The 16,647-nt window shown below is 42.1% G+C and overlaps 1 protein-coding gene and 1 long non-coding RNA gene across 2 annotated transcripts in view; one reads left to right on the top strand and one right to left on the bottom strand.

The window, feature by feature from the left end:
• The window catches only part of LOC131382430 (uncharacterized), a 19,457-nt gene extending 14,501 nt beyond the window's left edge, over positions 1 to 4,956 (bottom strand). The window contains exons 1-2 of the long non-coding RNA XR_009211921.1: positions 4,773 to 4,956; positions 1,516 to 1,648 (exon numbers count right to left, since the gene is read on the bottom strand). This is a non-coding gene — a long non-coding RNA (uncharacterized LOC131382430). The remainder of the gene's footprint in view (positions 1 to 1,515; positions 1,649 to 4,772) is intronic.
• CNTNAP5 (contactin associated protein family member 5) overlaps positions 1 to 16,647 on the top strand; it is an 879,440-nt gene that overhangs the window by 131,520 nt on the left and 731,273 nt on the right. The window lies entirely within an intron of this gene.

The following is a 16,647-nucleotide window of genomic DNA, read 5'->3' on the forward strand; positions in this document are numbered from 1 at the left end:
CTTTAGTGGTAGAGGCAGGTATTTTAATCCTCTTCTCTCCAGTGTTTTTTGCATACTGACCATTATTGCATACTGAACTTATGACTGACATTGTACTGATTATTTATAGTTATTACTTCATTTAAACTTGGTAAAAAAATTCTGAGGCAGATCTTCTTATTATCTTTACAGACAGTAAATCAAGACAAAAACAGGTTCAATTACTCATCTGATGCCACACCAAGTAAAGGTGGCAAAGCTGGACTTTACACCCACACAAAGTCCAATGTAGCTGGCTTGCCACCTGGTTAGTTTTTTCTCAAGTCATACACAGTATGCAGATAAAACCCTTATCATTGATTTGGGAAAGATGACTTGGGCGTTAAAATAAAGGAAACATGATTCTTCCTCTTTATTTCTGTCCTACCCCCATCTGTAGTGTGAAATGAAGAGTGAAAAGTAGAAATCAAAATAAGGGTAAGATTAAAATTTTTTTATCTAGGATTTTATCTAAAATTAAGAGAAAAACACTAATTTTTGTCCTTTTGAAAAGTAAGCTAGGAATTATTTAGTTTCTATACGTCTATGTGAATCTGTAACTATAATAATCATAATAATGGCAAGCACATCATAGAATATATTTCAAGGCATGTTTCTTATGCATGCCACCATGATTTCTGCTCCTCTCTGCACCCCCTCATACCCCTAAACATCATTAACCAAGTAGAAATTCCAAAGATACAGTCCTTGGAAACAAATTTTCTCTAAAGTAAAAGTCATCCCTTGAAGTTGACAAAAAAGGGGACCTCAAATTTCTAGTGATAGAGTACTTCCAAAATATTATGTAACTGGTACATTCTTGAATCTTTTTTCCTATGACCATTAAAGATTTAGAATCATGGAGTCTTAAATTTGGGAACCGACTATAGGGCATATTTAATCTCATCCATCCTTTCATTTCACAATGGTGGAAACTGAAGCCTAGAAATGAGATCATGAAGAACTGGCAGCATCAGATCAAAGCAAATATATCCTGCCCATCAGTGTTTGATATTTGGGCCACACCATACTGACCTTCCACCCCACCAACATTGCAATGAGGAAGGTGACATGCTGCCTCCAGCTCTGGAGAATAGGGCTATAGAAATACTTAATTTGTTTATATCAAATTGTCATCATAGGAGACCCTTAGAAGGAAAGCCTCTATCTACCTACTGACAGAGAGTTTTCATTTACTGCAAATGTCAAGATGGGATTAGTGTGTTTTGAGGAGTCTGGCATGGGGGTCTGAATCTGATCTACATGAAGATGCTTCAGGACAGAAATGCTAGCTCTCAGGGCTCCTCATTTTACATGAAATTGAACAACAACAAATGCTAACTACCCTCTTCCCCTAAAGGTCAATACAAGCAGCACTAGCTTTGCTTGAAGTTTCCATTTTGAAAGCAATGTGATTTCCTCCCTTAAATCTGCACTACAAAAAAGTTACTAGCTTTTGTGACAGCCCTTAAGATTTTATGCCTCCCCCATTCTCACCTTGGTAACTCTCTGCTGTCTTTCATTTCATTTCTTTCAAGTTAAGGAAAGGAGAAATAAAATAATATTTACTCTTCTTCCATGAAGAACAAATCTTCTCTTTCTTTTAACTTCAATTATTGCTTCTGCATGCCTTTAAAAAAAAAAAAAAAAGAATTAAAACCTCTCTTAACAACATTCACAGCTTAATCGTTTTCATTCTTTGTTCCAAGGTCTATGACTCTGTTTTTCACTTCACTTACTTAGCTGGAGTCTATCCAAAACATTCCTTTTCTTACATCTGTGTTTATCCCTAGTATTTGTTCTTAGTGGATTTCAAAACATGACTGTTCTCCTTGTGTTTCTGGCTCTGAAAACACTAAAATGCATGCCAAATGTTAGAGAATGTACATGCACTTTTGAAGTCGTTCAGCCATTCATGCAAAGAGGTTTGTTCAGTGCAGACTTACACACTGTTCTAAGCAACACATGCCAGTCTAGGTGCAGTTCTAAGGATAGCTTGGTGAGGGTCTCTTTGAGTGTGCGGTTGGTCCGCTCGACTTTTCTGGAAGATTGTGGGTGATATGGGATGTGAAAGTGCCAAGGTATTTTGAGAGCTGTTGCTATATTTTGTGAGATTTGGGATGTGAACTCAGGACTGTTTTCAGTTTGGAGGGAGGAGGGGACCCCAAACCACGGGATGATTTCTGATAGGAGAAGTGAAGCAACTGTGCTTGCTCTCTTATTGGTAGTCGGGAAAGCCTCAACCCACCCGGGGAAAGTGTCAACTAGAACTAGGAGGTATCGAAATCTTTTAACTGGAGACATGTGGGTAAAGTCAAGTTGCCAGTCGCTGCCGGGGAGGTGTCCCCTGGCCTGATGAGTGTGGAAGGTGCCTGGCCGTAGTGGGGTTTGCGGGTTAGTGTGTTGGCAGATGGTGCAGGTGGACGTGAGCTGTTGGAGGAACTGTAAATCAGAGGAGTCTAAGGTTTGGGGGCTGGTGTGGAAAGTGGTGGGGGTTTTTTAGAGAGATTTCAACAGGAGTGCAGTGAGCCAGTGAGGGGGTGGCAGTGTCCCAGACTGTGGGGTTGACAGATAGGGACAAGGAAGACGGAGTGTGGGGTTGGTCAGTTGAGTTGGCAACTAGGGCGAGGAGGGAGGTGGAGTCTGGGAGAGCTATGGGATTAAAAGTGATGGCTGCTCTAAACTTGGAAAGGATATCTGTTCCTAACAGGGGAAGGGGGCACTGGGGCATAACTGAAAACCTATGAGAGAAGAGGTGACCTGAGAAGGAGCAGGATAAAAGTGGGGTAGTTCTTGGGCACATGGTTTGGCCTCCTACCCCGACTATAGGAGGGCCGGAAGTGGAAGTGACACCCCAAAATTCCAGCAGAACCGAGAAAGTAGCTTCTGTATCGAGGAGGAAGGTGACGAGGCACCCATCTACTGTGAGAGGCATCCTGGGCTCCTGTGCAGTGATAGTGTGCATCCGGAGGGGAGTCCCAGGGCTCTGTCAATTGTCAATGGCCAGTCCTAAGAGGTCGGGGGCGGGGCCGGGGTCTGGCCCAACCCCCATCCGGGAGTTGGGGCAGTCGACAGCCCAGTGACGGGGCTGGTGGCATTTTGGACACGGCATGTATAGAGGCCTGGGATTGGAACACTCACGGACCCAATGCCCTTCTTTGCCGCACTTGAAGCAGGGCCCAGGGGGCTGACAGTGGGCAAGTGGTGGCTTATGGTCACCAGTGTTTATAGCTGGCCGAGGAGGGGCTCAGAGAGCTTGAGCCAGCATTTGACACTTTTGCCTCCTCGCCTGCTCGTCACTGTTATGGTATACCTTGAACGCGGTGGCCAGAATCTCGGTCTGTGGGGTGAAGGGACCTCTGTCTAGCTTCTTTAATTTGGCTTTAATGTCTGGGAAGCTTTGCGCGAAAAAATGGGACATGAGAAGCTGCCTGCCATCAGGGGCTTCTGGGTCTATGTTGGTATATTGTTGGAGTGCCTGTGTAAGGCGGTCAAGAAAGGCGGATGGGTTGTTTTTTTAAAATTAACAGCCTTTTGGGCCGCCTTACGTAATCCGGCTACAAGGCAGGAGGCAAAATGGTCTCGAGAGGCGATTCCGTTGTCTGTATTGTAATCCCAGTGAGGCTCCTGTTCTGGCACTGCCTGTGTGCCTAAGGGTAAGGCTGGAGTTGTTCGGTGGACTTCATCTGCATAAGTGCGGGCTTGCTCTCAGACTCGCCTGCGCTCCTCGGGAAGGAGGGTGTTAGAATTATATAGATATTATGGAAAGTGAGGCTATAGGCTTGGAGGAGATATTGAAATTTTTTGATATAAGAGGCGGAGTTAGAAGTGTAAGAGCCTAAGCATTTCTTAATTTGGGATAAGTTAGCCATAGAGAAGGGAACATGGACACGAACAATGCCTTCTGCCCCTGCAACTTCTCTAAGAGGGGCGAGGACGGGAAGGTGTGATCTGGAACGAGTGGTGGGAGGGCTGAGCGGCAGAGGGGAGGGAGCTGGAGAGGTTGCGGAGGAAGGGGAAGGAAGAGAGAGGTCGGGGAAGTGGTAATGGGCGGGGCCGCCGCTGGCGGGGTGGCGGCCGGAGGGTGGGGCTGAGGGTGGTGATATGGCGGAGGTTCGTCAGCCGGGTCAAAGTCAGGATCTGAGGGAGAGGTTAGCAGTTTGAGGGCAGCGATAAGATGTTGAGGTTTACACGGGAGGCTGGGGACATAGGGGATCTCTCCCCATTTTCCCGTTCGCTCACAATATCCAGAGGCCCATAAGTGGGCCATTTATTTTGGTTATCTAAGGGGTAAGTGGGCCAGTCTTGTGTGCAGTATTTAATTAGACGTTTTGGTTTGAGGTTGGCCGCTAAGCCTAGGGCTGACAAATTGTTTAGGAGGCATCGTAGGGGAGAGTCGGCCGGCAGGGATGCGGAGCCTCCCATTGCGGGGCTAGGAGAGGATATGCAGTGAGGGCTAAGTAGGGCGTCCCCTAATAGCCGAACACCGCGACGTGACTCAGAGCTTCCGGTTCGGTCGTCACCAAAGCGAAAGGAATGAGGGGCCGACTATGGTCGAGGACCGTGGGCCACCTGGTACCAGGAATTTTGAGACGAGAAAGGGCAGGGGGGCCCAGGCCGGAGACGTGAGGAGGAGAGGGAGAAAACTCCGTTCCCTGCAGGCCGAGTCTAGAGTAAGATTTACGGCGGCCGAGAGCGGGCTGCTGAGACGGGAGTTGGTCGGCTGGTGTTGGACATCAGGAGGGGAGACTTACCGAGATGAGGCCGGTGTTGGGTGGAGAGGTCGGCGAACAGGAAAATGGGCGAAGACCGGCCGGGGTCTGGACCGAGCCCGAAGAGGGATCGGGATCCCACGGAAGGGTGCGGTGTTCCCGATCCGAGTCACGGCACCAATGAAAGAGGCCGGGCAAGGATCAGGCTACACCAGTCGTGGTCAAGAGATCTTTATTGGAGGTATCGAGCAGAGAAGGAAGAGAAGAGAGGAGAAGAGAAGAAGAGAGAGCTGCTGGTGTGCTGGGTTTTATATCCCTTGGGCCTACGTGGGGTGGGCCCAAGGGAAGGCGGGAGATGCTTCTTTCTGACTGGCCCTCCTTTGGCGGGTTCAGACAGTGCCCAGTCAAGGAGGGGAGAAGAACCCGGAACCGACCCCATCTTAAGGAACGGCGCCATTTTAAGGTACCTCATGTTACCTAACAGATAGATTATAATATAATTTCAGATAGTTGTAAGTGACAAAGAGAGAAACCCAGGTAAGTGCAGGGATTCTGTTTTATATGTATATATACTTTTCTTTCCTCCTTAAATAATATCTCTTTGAGGAAGTAACATTTGAACAGACACCTAAATAAGGTGAAAAAGTAAGGTTTGGGAGAAGAAAATTCTAAGTGGAGGGGAAGTCCATGACACTAAAACACCTTTGATTTATTGGAGGATCTGCTAGACACTAAAGTGATTGGAAATACAGAAGAGAAAGGCAGAAAGTGAGAAGAGAGAGGCCAAGGACAGATTACACAGGGCCACATAAATCACATGAGGAAATGTGGATTTTGTTCTAAGCATAATCATAAGCTACCAGAAACTTTTGGGCAAGGGTTTAAATGAGGCTGTTTCAATATTCTTCACCTCACCTAGGTGACTCTGTAGAGGGTAGACCTCAGCTGGGGAAGGAAAAATCAGGTTTTGTCCTAAGCTACTGGATGGGTGGCTGGCAGGACTGGGTAGCATATTCGTGCAGGGAAATGGGGAACCTGCAGACTTTATGACACATTGTGGTGGAACAGGTAGAACACAAGCCCTGGAGTCAGCCAGAGAAGGGATTGATCCTCAGGTTGTAATCTACTTGGGCTGACTTAATGTTTGTGTACATGTGGATAAAGAGCTTGATCTCAACTGTGAAGTGTGGACACTGTTGCCTGCCCTGCAGGGGTGTTAGGAGTTATTAGGTGATGATATAAACAGAGTTTCTAACAGGGCAGCTAATGTGTTCATAGTCAAAGCCACAGTCTTTTGAGTCAGACCAGGATTTGAATCCCAGCTTAATTAGTCACTTTGCTTGGTAGAGGAGTTTGTGCAGTGGGTAAATCTCGGAGATCCTTTCTCCTCTTCTGCAGAGTTTGTAGAATGATGTCCATTTCACACTATTGTTTTGAGAATTAAAACTATGTGTGGAAGCATCTAAGACACAATGGATGCAATTTAGTAGCTGCCACTAGGTTTTGGACTGGTTCCCTTAACCTCTCTTTGCCACGGTTTCTCCTTCTGTAAAATGGAAACGTCTGATATGTTTGTGAAGATCAAATAAGAAAACATATGTGTAGTGTGTACCAGAATGCCTGGCATGCCCTTTATGTTAAAAACAATGTAGGGTGATGTCATGATCATCACCAGCCGCACCTTTCTGTCACCTCCCCTGCTCCAAGCACATGAAACACATTTTCACATCAAAGACCAAGTTTCTGAATGGCTTGAGGTGCTCAGACCGAAGAATGCCTGCAATCCTCTATCTCTGCTTTTAAGTCACCAAACCTGCATGGGTAGCATATTCTAGCATATAAGACATTAGACAGAATCTGGAGGGATCTGTCCCTGCCTCTATGATTAAAAATCAGAAATTTTCTACATAAAACCCCCAGATTGCTGACTTGGCTTTGGTAAAAATCTGAATATTTTACAACAAGTGCATGGAGTGGTGCAGTGACTGGCTCTGTTCGCAAGGCATGTGCCATTCATTTAGACACAGCCCCCAAAACTCCTCATTGCTTTCACACCCAGCCCGCTCATTCATCCTTGTTGCTTAATGAATATGCAGAGGACTGTGAGTGTGATTGCGAGTGTGAAATCGTGGCTGACTCTAAGAAAGAATATCATCTAGATCTGGAGACTCTCCAGATTTCCAGATCCCAGAATTCATGTTTTCTGGTAGAAACATGAATACTAATAATGCAGACAAAATTTTTGAAATAGCCAAGTATTGGGTCTGCGATTTGCCTGCTCTGCTTCATTAGCCATCGTTCCTATGGCTTCACATCTGTGAGTCTGTAAACAGGCCATGGGCTGAATGACACGGACTGTTGTTTTGTTTAAAACGAATGGCTGTGATCCTGATTAAAGCATCATGTGGGAGATTTTATAATAATCATTATCTGTAATTCCCATTACAGCCAGCAGGAATCTGAATCACATTTAATAATCTAAAGCTTGGAAGTAGTGACACTTAAGTACATTGAGATTTAAGTACAGGGGTTCCAAGAAGGAGGAAGTGGGTATTGCTGCTCTCTAGGCTTGATTAGGTCTCTAACTGTCAGATCAGCTTAGACTAGTTGATACTAAAACCTTCTCCGGTAGATCATTCAGCTACTTATTGTCAATTTTCTGTCATACCTTGTTCTCTTATTGACTTTCACCTTTACTTATTCTTAATGGTGGTGGCAGCTCTATTATTGTGCCAATAATTCAAGCTAATTAACAGAAACCACCAAAAGAAAGATCTCTACTATTTCCAGTTCCTTAGGTTTCCTTCCATACAGTGATGGCCACCAGAGGGAACAAATCAGACGATTAGGCTTTATGATTAGAACATTTATATTAACAAAGACTAACATGTCATTGGTAGAGATTAGGGGTCTGCAGAATCCAAGAAGTCCCCAAGCTACAGACTCAATGCTTTCTCTTTGTCCTTTGATAAAACTTCCTCAAATCCATCTCCAAGCCTTCCCCCAAGATGGAGCCCACAGGATTATATCTGAGGCTTCTGCCCACAGAGTGGATGCCAATGCACCCCTTCCCTTTTTTTTCTTCTTTAATGACCTTAACTCTTGTATATATGTATATAAAACACTCTTCATTCTTCTCACTTTTGTATATATTTTTTGTCCTGTCGTCTTCTCTAACTTCTCCTACTTAACATATTCTCTTCTGTAAACTATGTCTCAGATATCTCTTTCAAACAAAAGACTAATAATCAATACTCGGGGACACTTTAACTGTTGGTATTTCTTCCCACCTGAAGACTTTACTTTTAAGTGATGTTCTCATGTTTGGGAAAACCACACATAATTCAATAAAACATGTTACTTCTGCTCCTCAACACAAGTTTTAAGGGTGATCTCTATTTAATGTATTTTCACTTGTGACTATAGACTTAAAACCATAAGAGATTAATAATAAAGTTTCTTTTACACTCCAGGGTCCATTTTTACTTGGCAATATTAACTCCACTTATCACCAGGAGTTGTCAAGTAAAACAAAACAATTTTGTAAAAGGGATCTCCCTTTACTCAACACTGCATAAAAATTCTTGAAAAAAAATACTTTTCTCACTGTGTGTGTGTGTTTTTTTTTAAAGCAAAAAAGCAAGGTAGCAGCTTTAATGGGGAAAAAGTGATGTCACTACCATGTACTCTCCCTAGTATTCTGAAAATAATTGTGGGGCAATGGAGAACAGATAGTCTCTTCACATCTCTTGTTAGGCAGGGAACCTGTCTAGACAGCAATCTCAAGGATAGCTGAGCTGCTTCCTGCAGGGTCACAGCTACTCTGCAGTGTGAGAGGGCCAGCCCAGTATGCTTTCAAGAGCCCAGGAAAGGTCACATATAAAAAGAACTACCTTCCCCTTCCTGTGCTGATTCTTCATGCCTGAAATCTGTTGAAGAAAGACAAGTAGGATCCCAAGTGGTGCAAGGTTGAGGCAGGAAGCCAAACCAAAAGTAGGAAAGGGAGGGAGTACCAGAGGAGACAGAAGGAAATGTAGGGAGGAAGAGAAGAAAGAGAGCCAGGAAGGAGGCACATTTTTATTCTAATGCTTTTCAGATTTTTCTGGATGTATGACCCAGGATAAGTCAGTTCCTTACTACAAAAGAGGAAGAAGGGCACAAGCCTCATGGAACTGTTGTGAGGATTAAACAAGGTCTTGCTATAGGAAACACATTTATGTAATAGTTAATGTGATAAATGGTTTCCTTCCCCTCTCATGATTACGTTTTTCCACTGTAAATTATTAATTCTATCAGGGAACAGAAAACTGGTGCTCTGTGTTTATAAGTCCACACTATAGCATAGATGGGTATCTCTGATCATTTCCTAACAAATTATCTTAGGAAGGTGAGCAAGCAAGGTAAAGAGGCTGCCAGGACCTTGGACTGTTAGAGAGCAGAAGGTGAAGCTCTATAGTGCTAATGCATATTTTTCAACTGTCAGTATTTTCTTAGCAATGGGTTTTGTTTGTTTGGCAGTGATAGTGGCAAGCATAAGCTCAATGTCCCTTCAGCCAAATGACTCCATTTATTGGACAAAAAGTTCTTCACCCTATAAACATTCAGATGAATGTTTAGAAAGAGTTGGAGCAAACCCGCTCTGATGTGGTTGGGGGAAGAAAAAGGTATGTTACAAAATATCCCCTTAATACTTTCAAATATCTGCAAGAAACTCATTTGGGGATTAGACCTGGCCTCAATAGAAAGAAGAACAAAATAGGAAAGCAAATGGAATTGTTTAGCACCATTTATATTTTAAGACATTAACATATGTCATCCGTGATCTCAGATCTTCTGTATAAAAATATAGAGTACAAAAAATAAAATTACCAATGGCTATTAATGTTATTATATCATTACTATTTATTGAAATGTTTTTCTCACCAAAATAAAGCTAAGCATTTATATATTAATACATACCATCAATCGAGGATTTGACCTATCTGCATGGAACTTTGGAGTTGATGCAAACTTTAAAAAAATTCGCTCCATCTGACCATCCCTACCTCTCACATAGCGCACCTGACAACCATCATACTCCTTAGATGGAATCCAAAAATGCTACCTCTTCCTTGAATCACGATGCCCACTTAGAATCAGTAGGCTAGCTATTTCTATTCGGAGCACTGCCTCCATGGTTTTTTTCTTGCTGCTGCTGCTTTTTTGTTGTTGTTGTTTAATTCGCAAACCTGTCTTCTTTCCCATTGGACTGGACATCATTGATCTTATCCTTCACAGCCCTCATGCATACTTAGAGAATAGCATGGGGCAAACCTGAGGAGAACCAGAGGGCTGCTTTCTCTCTTCATATCTCTTGTGGTGGCATTGGGGTTCTTATTGGCCTGGGTTAGGGACTGGCTCGGGGATGTTGGATATGAAAGCTTTGATGATGCACTGCACAGCTATCCACTCACTCAAAGGACAAATGGACAAAAGCAGAATCTGATTCATCCATTAAAAAAATTGATTTTGAAGATGATGAAGAAATACAATAAAGAAAAAAGGAAAACCGGTTCCTTCTGAAAGAAAACTTTAGTATGGGCAAATTTCCTGTAAAGGCTCTTGAGTTATGAATAGAAACCGCAAAGACTTGACATTTATTGTGAACTTTCAAGGAACACTGGACAAAATGTGATTTATTTTTAGAAAAATAATAACTCATAATGCAATGGTACACTTCCAGCAAAACCCACTGGAAAACTCCATTTCTAAGATTGAAGAACCCTATCCTGTTGGATTTATAATGCTTCAAAAGTGAAAATATGATGCCCAATTATTAATTATTATTGTTTGTTTGTTTAAGGTACAGAACAAATTGAGGGCGTATTTAAGGCTCTTAGACTCAGGCTTGGCATGTGACTTCCCTAACATGAAGGGAGCAGTGTGAAGGCAGCAGCCCCTGGTTCTAAGAGCCAGCATCATCTGCATAGAGCAAAGGTCCAACAATTGATCTTATCCTTCAGAGCCTTACTCTTCCACATGCGTAATGTGAGGGTAGCTTTCCACGACCCCACATAGATGTGTCTTGTCCTTCTCTTCATGTGGGAAAAGAAAATGGGTAAAGACCAGGAGTAGCCTCAGTATAGAGTGCACCTACAGCTAAAACCAAACTGACATAACTGTATGTTTAGGGAAATGGGCTATATATTCACCTCCAGGAGAGAGAAGAGGCAGCATGACTTAGAAAAACAGGGTAGTCATCTACAACAGGACCACTAAAGGATGACACAGGATCTGAGGATAAGGACTGCAAGAATAAAGAGAGGCAGGCAGCATATGGTGATAGTTATGAAGAAATCCACTTTCAGACATTATGTCTTAAATATATATATATATATATATTTTTTTTTTTTTTTTTTTTCTGAAAGGGCATTGAGTTGACTTCTGCTTCAGTCACCGACATAACCTTTGCTTTTCTTTCCGAGAGTTACCTTGGGAGCAGCCCAATATGGATTTGACTTGTTCATTTGGCATGATTTAGTACCTGAGTTAGCTTTTCAGAAATCTTGCCAATATTAGCATTGTGTGCAGACGCTTCTCAAATGAGTGGCACCTTGGGACATCAGCAGAGATGGTGCTATTAAATCACGCAGCCAGTGTCCTCTGCCATTCTATGAAAGGCAGGCAAGAGTGCCGTAGCTTCCCGATGCCTCCAGATAAACTATAGGGCCTTTTAAGGAGTGCCCTGGGTAAGCCACCATGGTGGTGAAGTGCATTTGGATAAGTGTGATAGAGACAGCCAAGGTGGCAGCCATGGGCCACGGTGAGCTGTGTCAGCCTTTCCCACTGCATATGGCTGCCTGGCTGCCTCTATGGTGAAAGGTAACTGTGGGCAGTAGACAAATGATTGGTGAAAAGAGAACACGAACAGGAAAAGGGCAGAAAATGCCCACCGAGACAGGTAAACAGGGAAGAACAAATAGACAGATGGAGTGGAAAGACCGTGTTCACAGACCCCATGACACGTCCCTTCTAGCTGTGTGACCTTGCACCAGTTACCCTGGCTTCCATATCTCTTACATAGGAAACCCAACAGGCTCTTGTGGCTGTGTTCTGATCCATTAGCCATTTGAGAAGCCCCTTACTTCCTTTCCCATCTTCTCTACCCCACCATGTAGGTTGATTTTTTTTTTTCTTTTCTTTTCTAAGTTCTGAGAACTATAGTAACAACCCCTTATGGCTGTCACTCAGATTGAAAGAAGGTTATTGCTTTTTCAAAACAGGATAGAGTTACAGCAGCGATATAAAATGTTGGCTTCCATCGAGTAATTTCAGATGTTCTGTTGGCTCTCCTGTCCTCTGCAAATGCTCTTTCCCTGTTCACTGGCCGGAAGCTGCTTCATCTCCTTGAGCAAGGTCAGAGAAAGGAGCTGAAGTATATTTTCTGATAGATATTAAACACACAAATTATGGTACCCCATTTGGCCAGCCACAAAATGCCCTTCCGTCGTTTTTGATCACTGGGGTGCTAGCACAACAATATCACCACAAACCCTCAGCACGTTGCTAATTTGAGCTGTTCTCTTGATATGATGGCAGCTCCTGGATGGGCACCAAGAGTCATAAGAAGGCAGAGGAATGGTCAGATTGGCTATGTGAGCAGCCATCACCAGAGTCCTTGGGGTCATCCTGCCAGCTGAAGTCCTTGGCGGCCACGTTTTGCAAATGGTTTCTGTCTTTAACTCAGACTCTTGGCTTTCTCCTATCTCTGGTGTTGGGAATTGACTATTTCCTCAGAGTCAAGGCCTGTCTACTAGAGCAAAGGGCAAGGTGTCCTAGCCATTCTGGGCATTCAGTAAAGGTCAAGCTTTTTTTTTGTACACAGAGTAAATACAGACACACGGCTCTCTGAGGAAAATGGTCCAGAAAGGATTTCTGTCAGCCAAATTTAGTTATGTTTTAGGTTCTTTATCAGCAAATAGCAATACTATGACTCCCTTCCTCACTTAGATGTAAGCCAGTCTCTTTTGGCCAACTTATTAGCTCAGAGGCTATCTTCATTTGTCCCTGTGTTCTCAAAGGCTGGCCATAGGACCTACTCATGAATGACACCAAAATGCTGAATGATTTAGGAATTAAGGCTTTAACATTTCTATTTACTTTTCTCTGTCAGTATTTAATGAAATGCAGTTTTCATTTCTTTTAGACTTTCATAGTTTCCATATCCCTCATGCCTATATTTAAAATAAATTATGTAGAGAAAGGCTGTATTTTTCCTCTTGAAATAGCAGGGAAATTTGTAGGAATTCTTGAGAGTACCAAGAAATATGTCCACATGAAGATAGATGTGATAATTAACTTGGTATAAGTCATTGTTAAATAACTACTAAAATATTTATATATTTGTCTGATTATAAAAGTGAGACATGCTCAGTTTAGAAATTTCTAAATTATAAAAACTTAGAAAATATGAGACACTTGTAATTAAATCAGTGAGTAATATTGACTTTTATTATTTTTGATATCATGGTCCTTTTCTCTTTTTCTTTCTTTCTTTTGAGACATGGCCTCACTCTGTCACCCAGGCTAGAATGCATTGGCCGAGTCTGGGCTCATTGCCACCTTTGCCTCCGGGGATCAAGGGATCCTTCTGCCTCAGCCTTCCCAGTAGCTGGGTCTACAGGCACGCACCACCATGCCCAGCATTTTTTTTAGTATTTTTAGTAGAGTCAGGATCTTGCCATGTTGCTCAAGCTGATCTCGAACTTCTGAGCTCTAGCAATCTGTCCTTCTTGACCTCCCAAAGTGCTGGGATTACAGGTGTGAGCCACGGCACCTGGCAGTATCATGGTCTTTACTTTGATATGTTTGTAAATGCTTGCTCTCTCTCTCTCTGGCTCTCTGTGTGTGTGTGTGTGTGTGTGTGTACATGTGTATGTGTGTGTGCATAAATGGTTTGCACAGTAATATATAGAGGGCACCTCATTTTTTTGCACTCTGCTTTATTTCACTTTGCAGATATTATACTTTTTAAAAATTGAATGTTTTTGGAAACCCTGAAATGAGCAATCTATTGGCACAATGTTTCCAATAGCATGTGCTTATTTCATGTTTTCATTACATTTTGGTAATTCTCACACCTTTCTCACACAGTTATTATTATATCTGTTATGGTGACCTGTGACCAGTGGTCTTTAATGTTAGTTATCCTTTTCCTTGTTTCGGGGCACCAAGAGTGCACCTATATATAAGACAGCAAACATAAGTGATAAGTGTTGTGTGACTACTCCACTGATGGGCCATTCCCCTATCTCACTCCCTCTCCTTGGGCCTCCTTATTGCCTGACATACAACAATAAATATTGAAAATAGAACAATTAATAACCATGCGATAGCCTCTGAGTACTCAAGTGAGAGGAAGATTTGCACCTCTCTTACTTTAAATCAAAGCTAGAAATGTTTAAGCTTAGCAAGGCAGACAAGACAAAAGCTAAGACAGGCTGAGGCCTAGGCCTCTTGTACCAGTTAGCTAAGTTCTGAGTGTGAAGAAAAAGTTATTGAAGGAAATTAAAAGTGCTACCTCACTGAGCCCACAAATGATAAGAATGCAAAATGGCCTTGAAAATTTTAGTAGTCTGGAAAGAAGATCAAACCAACCACAGCATTTTCTTAAGCAGTAGCCCAATCTAGAGAAAAGCCTTAACTCCTTTCTATTCTATAATGGCTGAAAGAGGAGAGAAAGCTTCAGAGGAAATATCTGAAACTAGCACAGCTCTGCTTATGAGGTTTAAGGAAAGAAACCGTCTCCATAACATGCAAGTACAAAGTGAAGCAGTAAGTGCTAATGTAGAATTTGCAGGGAATTATCCAGAAGATCTAGATGACATCACTGACGAAGGTGGCTACACTAAACAGATTTTCAATGTAGACAAAACAGCCTTTTTTTGGGAAGAGAATGTGATCTAGGACTTTCATAGCTAGAGAGGAGAAGTCAATGCCTATTTTCAAAGCTTCACAGAACAGGCTGTTTCTAGGGGTTCATTTCTCTGGTGTCTTAACGTTGAAACCAATGCTCATTTACCATTCTGAAAATTCTAAGGCCCTTAAGAAGTATGCTAATATAATCTGCTTGTGCCTCATAAATGGAATATCAAAACCTGAAGGGCAGCACATCTGTCTATAGCATGATTTCCTGAATATGTTAAGCCCACTGTTGAAACTTACTGCTCAGGAAAAAAAATTAAGATTCATTTCAAAATATTACTGCTCATTGACAATGCACCTGGTTACCCACGATCTCTGATAGAAATGTTCGAGGAAGTTAGTGTGTTTTCATGTCTGCTAACACAACATCCATTCTGCAGCCCATGGATCAAGTAGTAAATTTGACTTTCAAGTCTTATTATTTAAAAAATACATGTTGTAAGGCTATAGCTGCCAGTTAGTGGTTATTCTGATATCTGGGCAGAGTAAATTGAAAACTTTCTGGAGAGGATTCACTATTCTAGATGCCATTAATAACATCTGTGATTCAAAAAGGAGATAAAAATGTCAACATTAACAGGAGTTTAGAAGAAGTTGATTCCAACCCTAATGGATGAATTTGAGAGATTCAGCAGAGAAAGTAACTATAGATGTGGTGGAAAGAGCTAGAGAAATAGAACTAAAAGTGGAACCTGAAGATGTGACTGAATTGCTGCAATTTCATGATAGACTCTAAAGTGTGAGACGTTGCTACTTATGGATGAGCAAAAAAAGTGATTGCTTGAGATGGCATCCACTCCTGGTGAAGAGGCTGTGAACATTGTTGAAATGACAGCAAAGAATTTAGAATATGAATTTGAGAGGATTTACTCAAATTTTGAAAAATGTTCTACTTTGGATAAAAGGCTATCAAAGAGCATCACATGCTACAGAAATATCTTTCATGAAAGGAAGAGTCAATCCATGTGGCAAACTTCATTGTTGTCCTATTTTAAGAAATTGCCACAGCCCTCCTAATCTTCATCAACCAACACCCTGATCAGTCAGCAGCCAACAATACTGAAGCAAGACCCCCCCATCAGCAAAAAGATTACGACTTGCCGAAGGCTCAGGTGATCATTGGCATTTTTTAACAATAAAATATGTTTAATTAAAGTAAGCACATTGTTTTTTAGATATAATGTTATGCACACTTAATAAACTATAGTACAAACAACTTTTATATGCACTAGGAAACCAAAAAATGTGTATGATTATCTTTATTGCAATATTTGCTTTACTTAAATGGTCTGGAACAAGACTTGCAATATTTCTAAGTTATGTCTGTATGGGCATGTATGTATCACACAGGTGGGATCTACACATACATATGTATGTATAGAAGCTTACATATATATATATAATTTAGTTCCCTACTTTTGTTCAACATTAATTTGCATTATGATCTTTCCCTTATCATTAAATGCTCCACAAAAATTTGATTTAATTAAGTAATTTATTTTTAATGGCTTTTATACTCTTTTTTTTTTTTTTTTTTTGAGACAGAGTCTTGCTCTGTCCCCCAGGCTGGAGTGCAGTGGCGCGATCTCGGCTCACTGCAAGCTCCGCCTTCTGGGTTCACGCCATTCTCCTGCCTCAGCCTCCCAAGTAGCTGGGACTACAGGCGCCCGCCAACACGCCCGGCTAATTTTTTGTATTTTTAGTAGAGACGGGGTTTCACTGTGTTAGCCAGGATGGTCTCGATCTCCTGACCTCGTGATCCGCCCGCCTCGGCCTCCCAAAGTGCTGGGATTACAGGCTTGAGCCACCGCGCCCGGCCTATACTCTTATTCCTTATAATTTTTTTGCCAAATAATATCCATATATTTTCCTGTGATCTTTTTTATAATTTCAACTTTTATTTTAGATTTGTGGGGTACACGTACAAGTTTGTTACATGGGAATATTGCATGAT

This window comes from Hylobates moloch, unplaced genomic scaffold (assembly GCF_009828535.3).
Source record: "Hylobates moloch isolate HMO894 unplaced genomic scaffold, HMol_V3 SCAFFOLD_24, whole genome shotgun sequence".
NCBI classification, from domain to species: Eukaryota; Metazoa; Chordata; class Mammalia; order Primates; family Hylobatidae; genus Hylobates; species Hylobates moloch.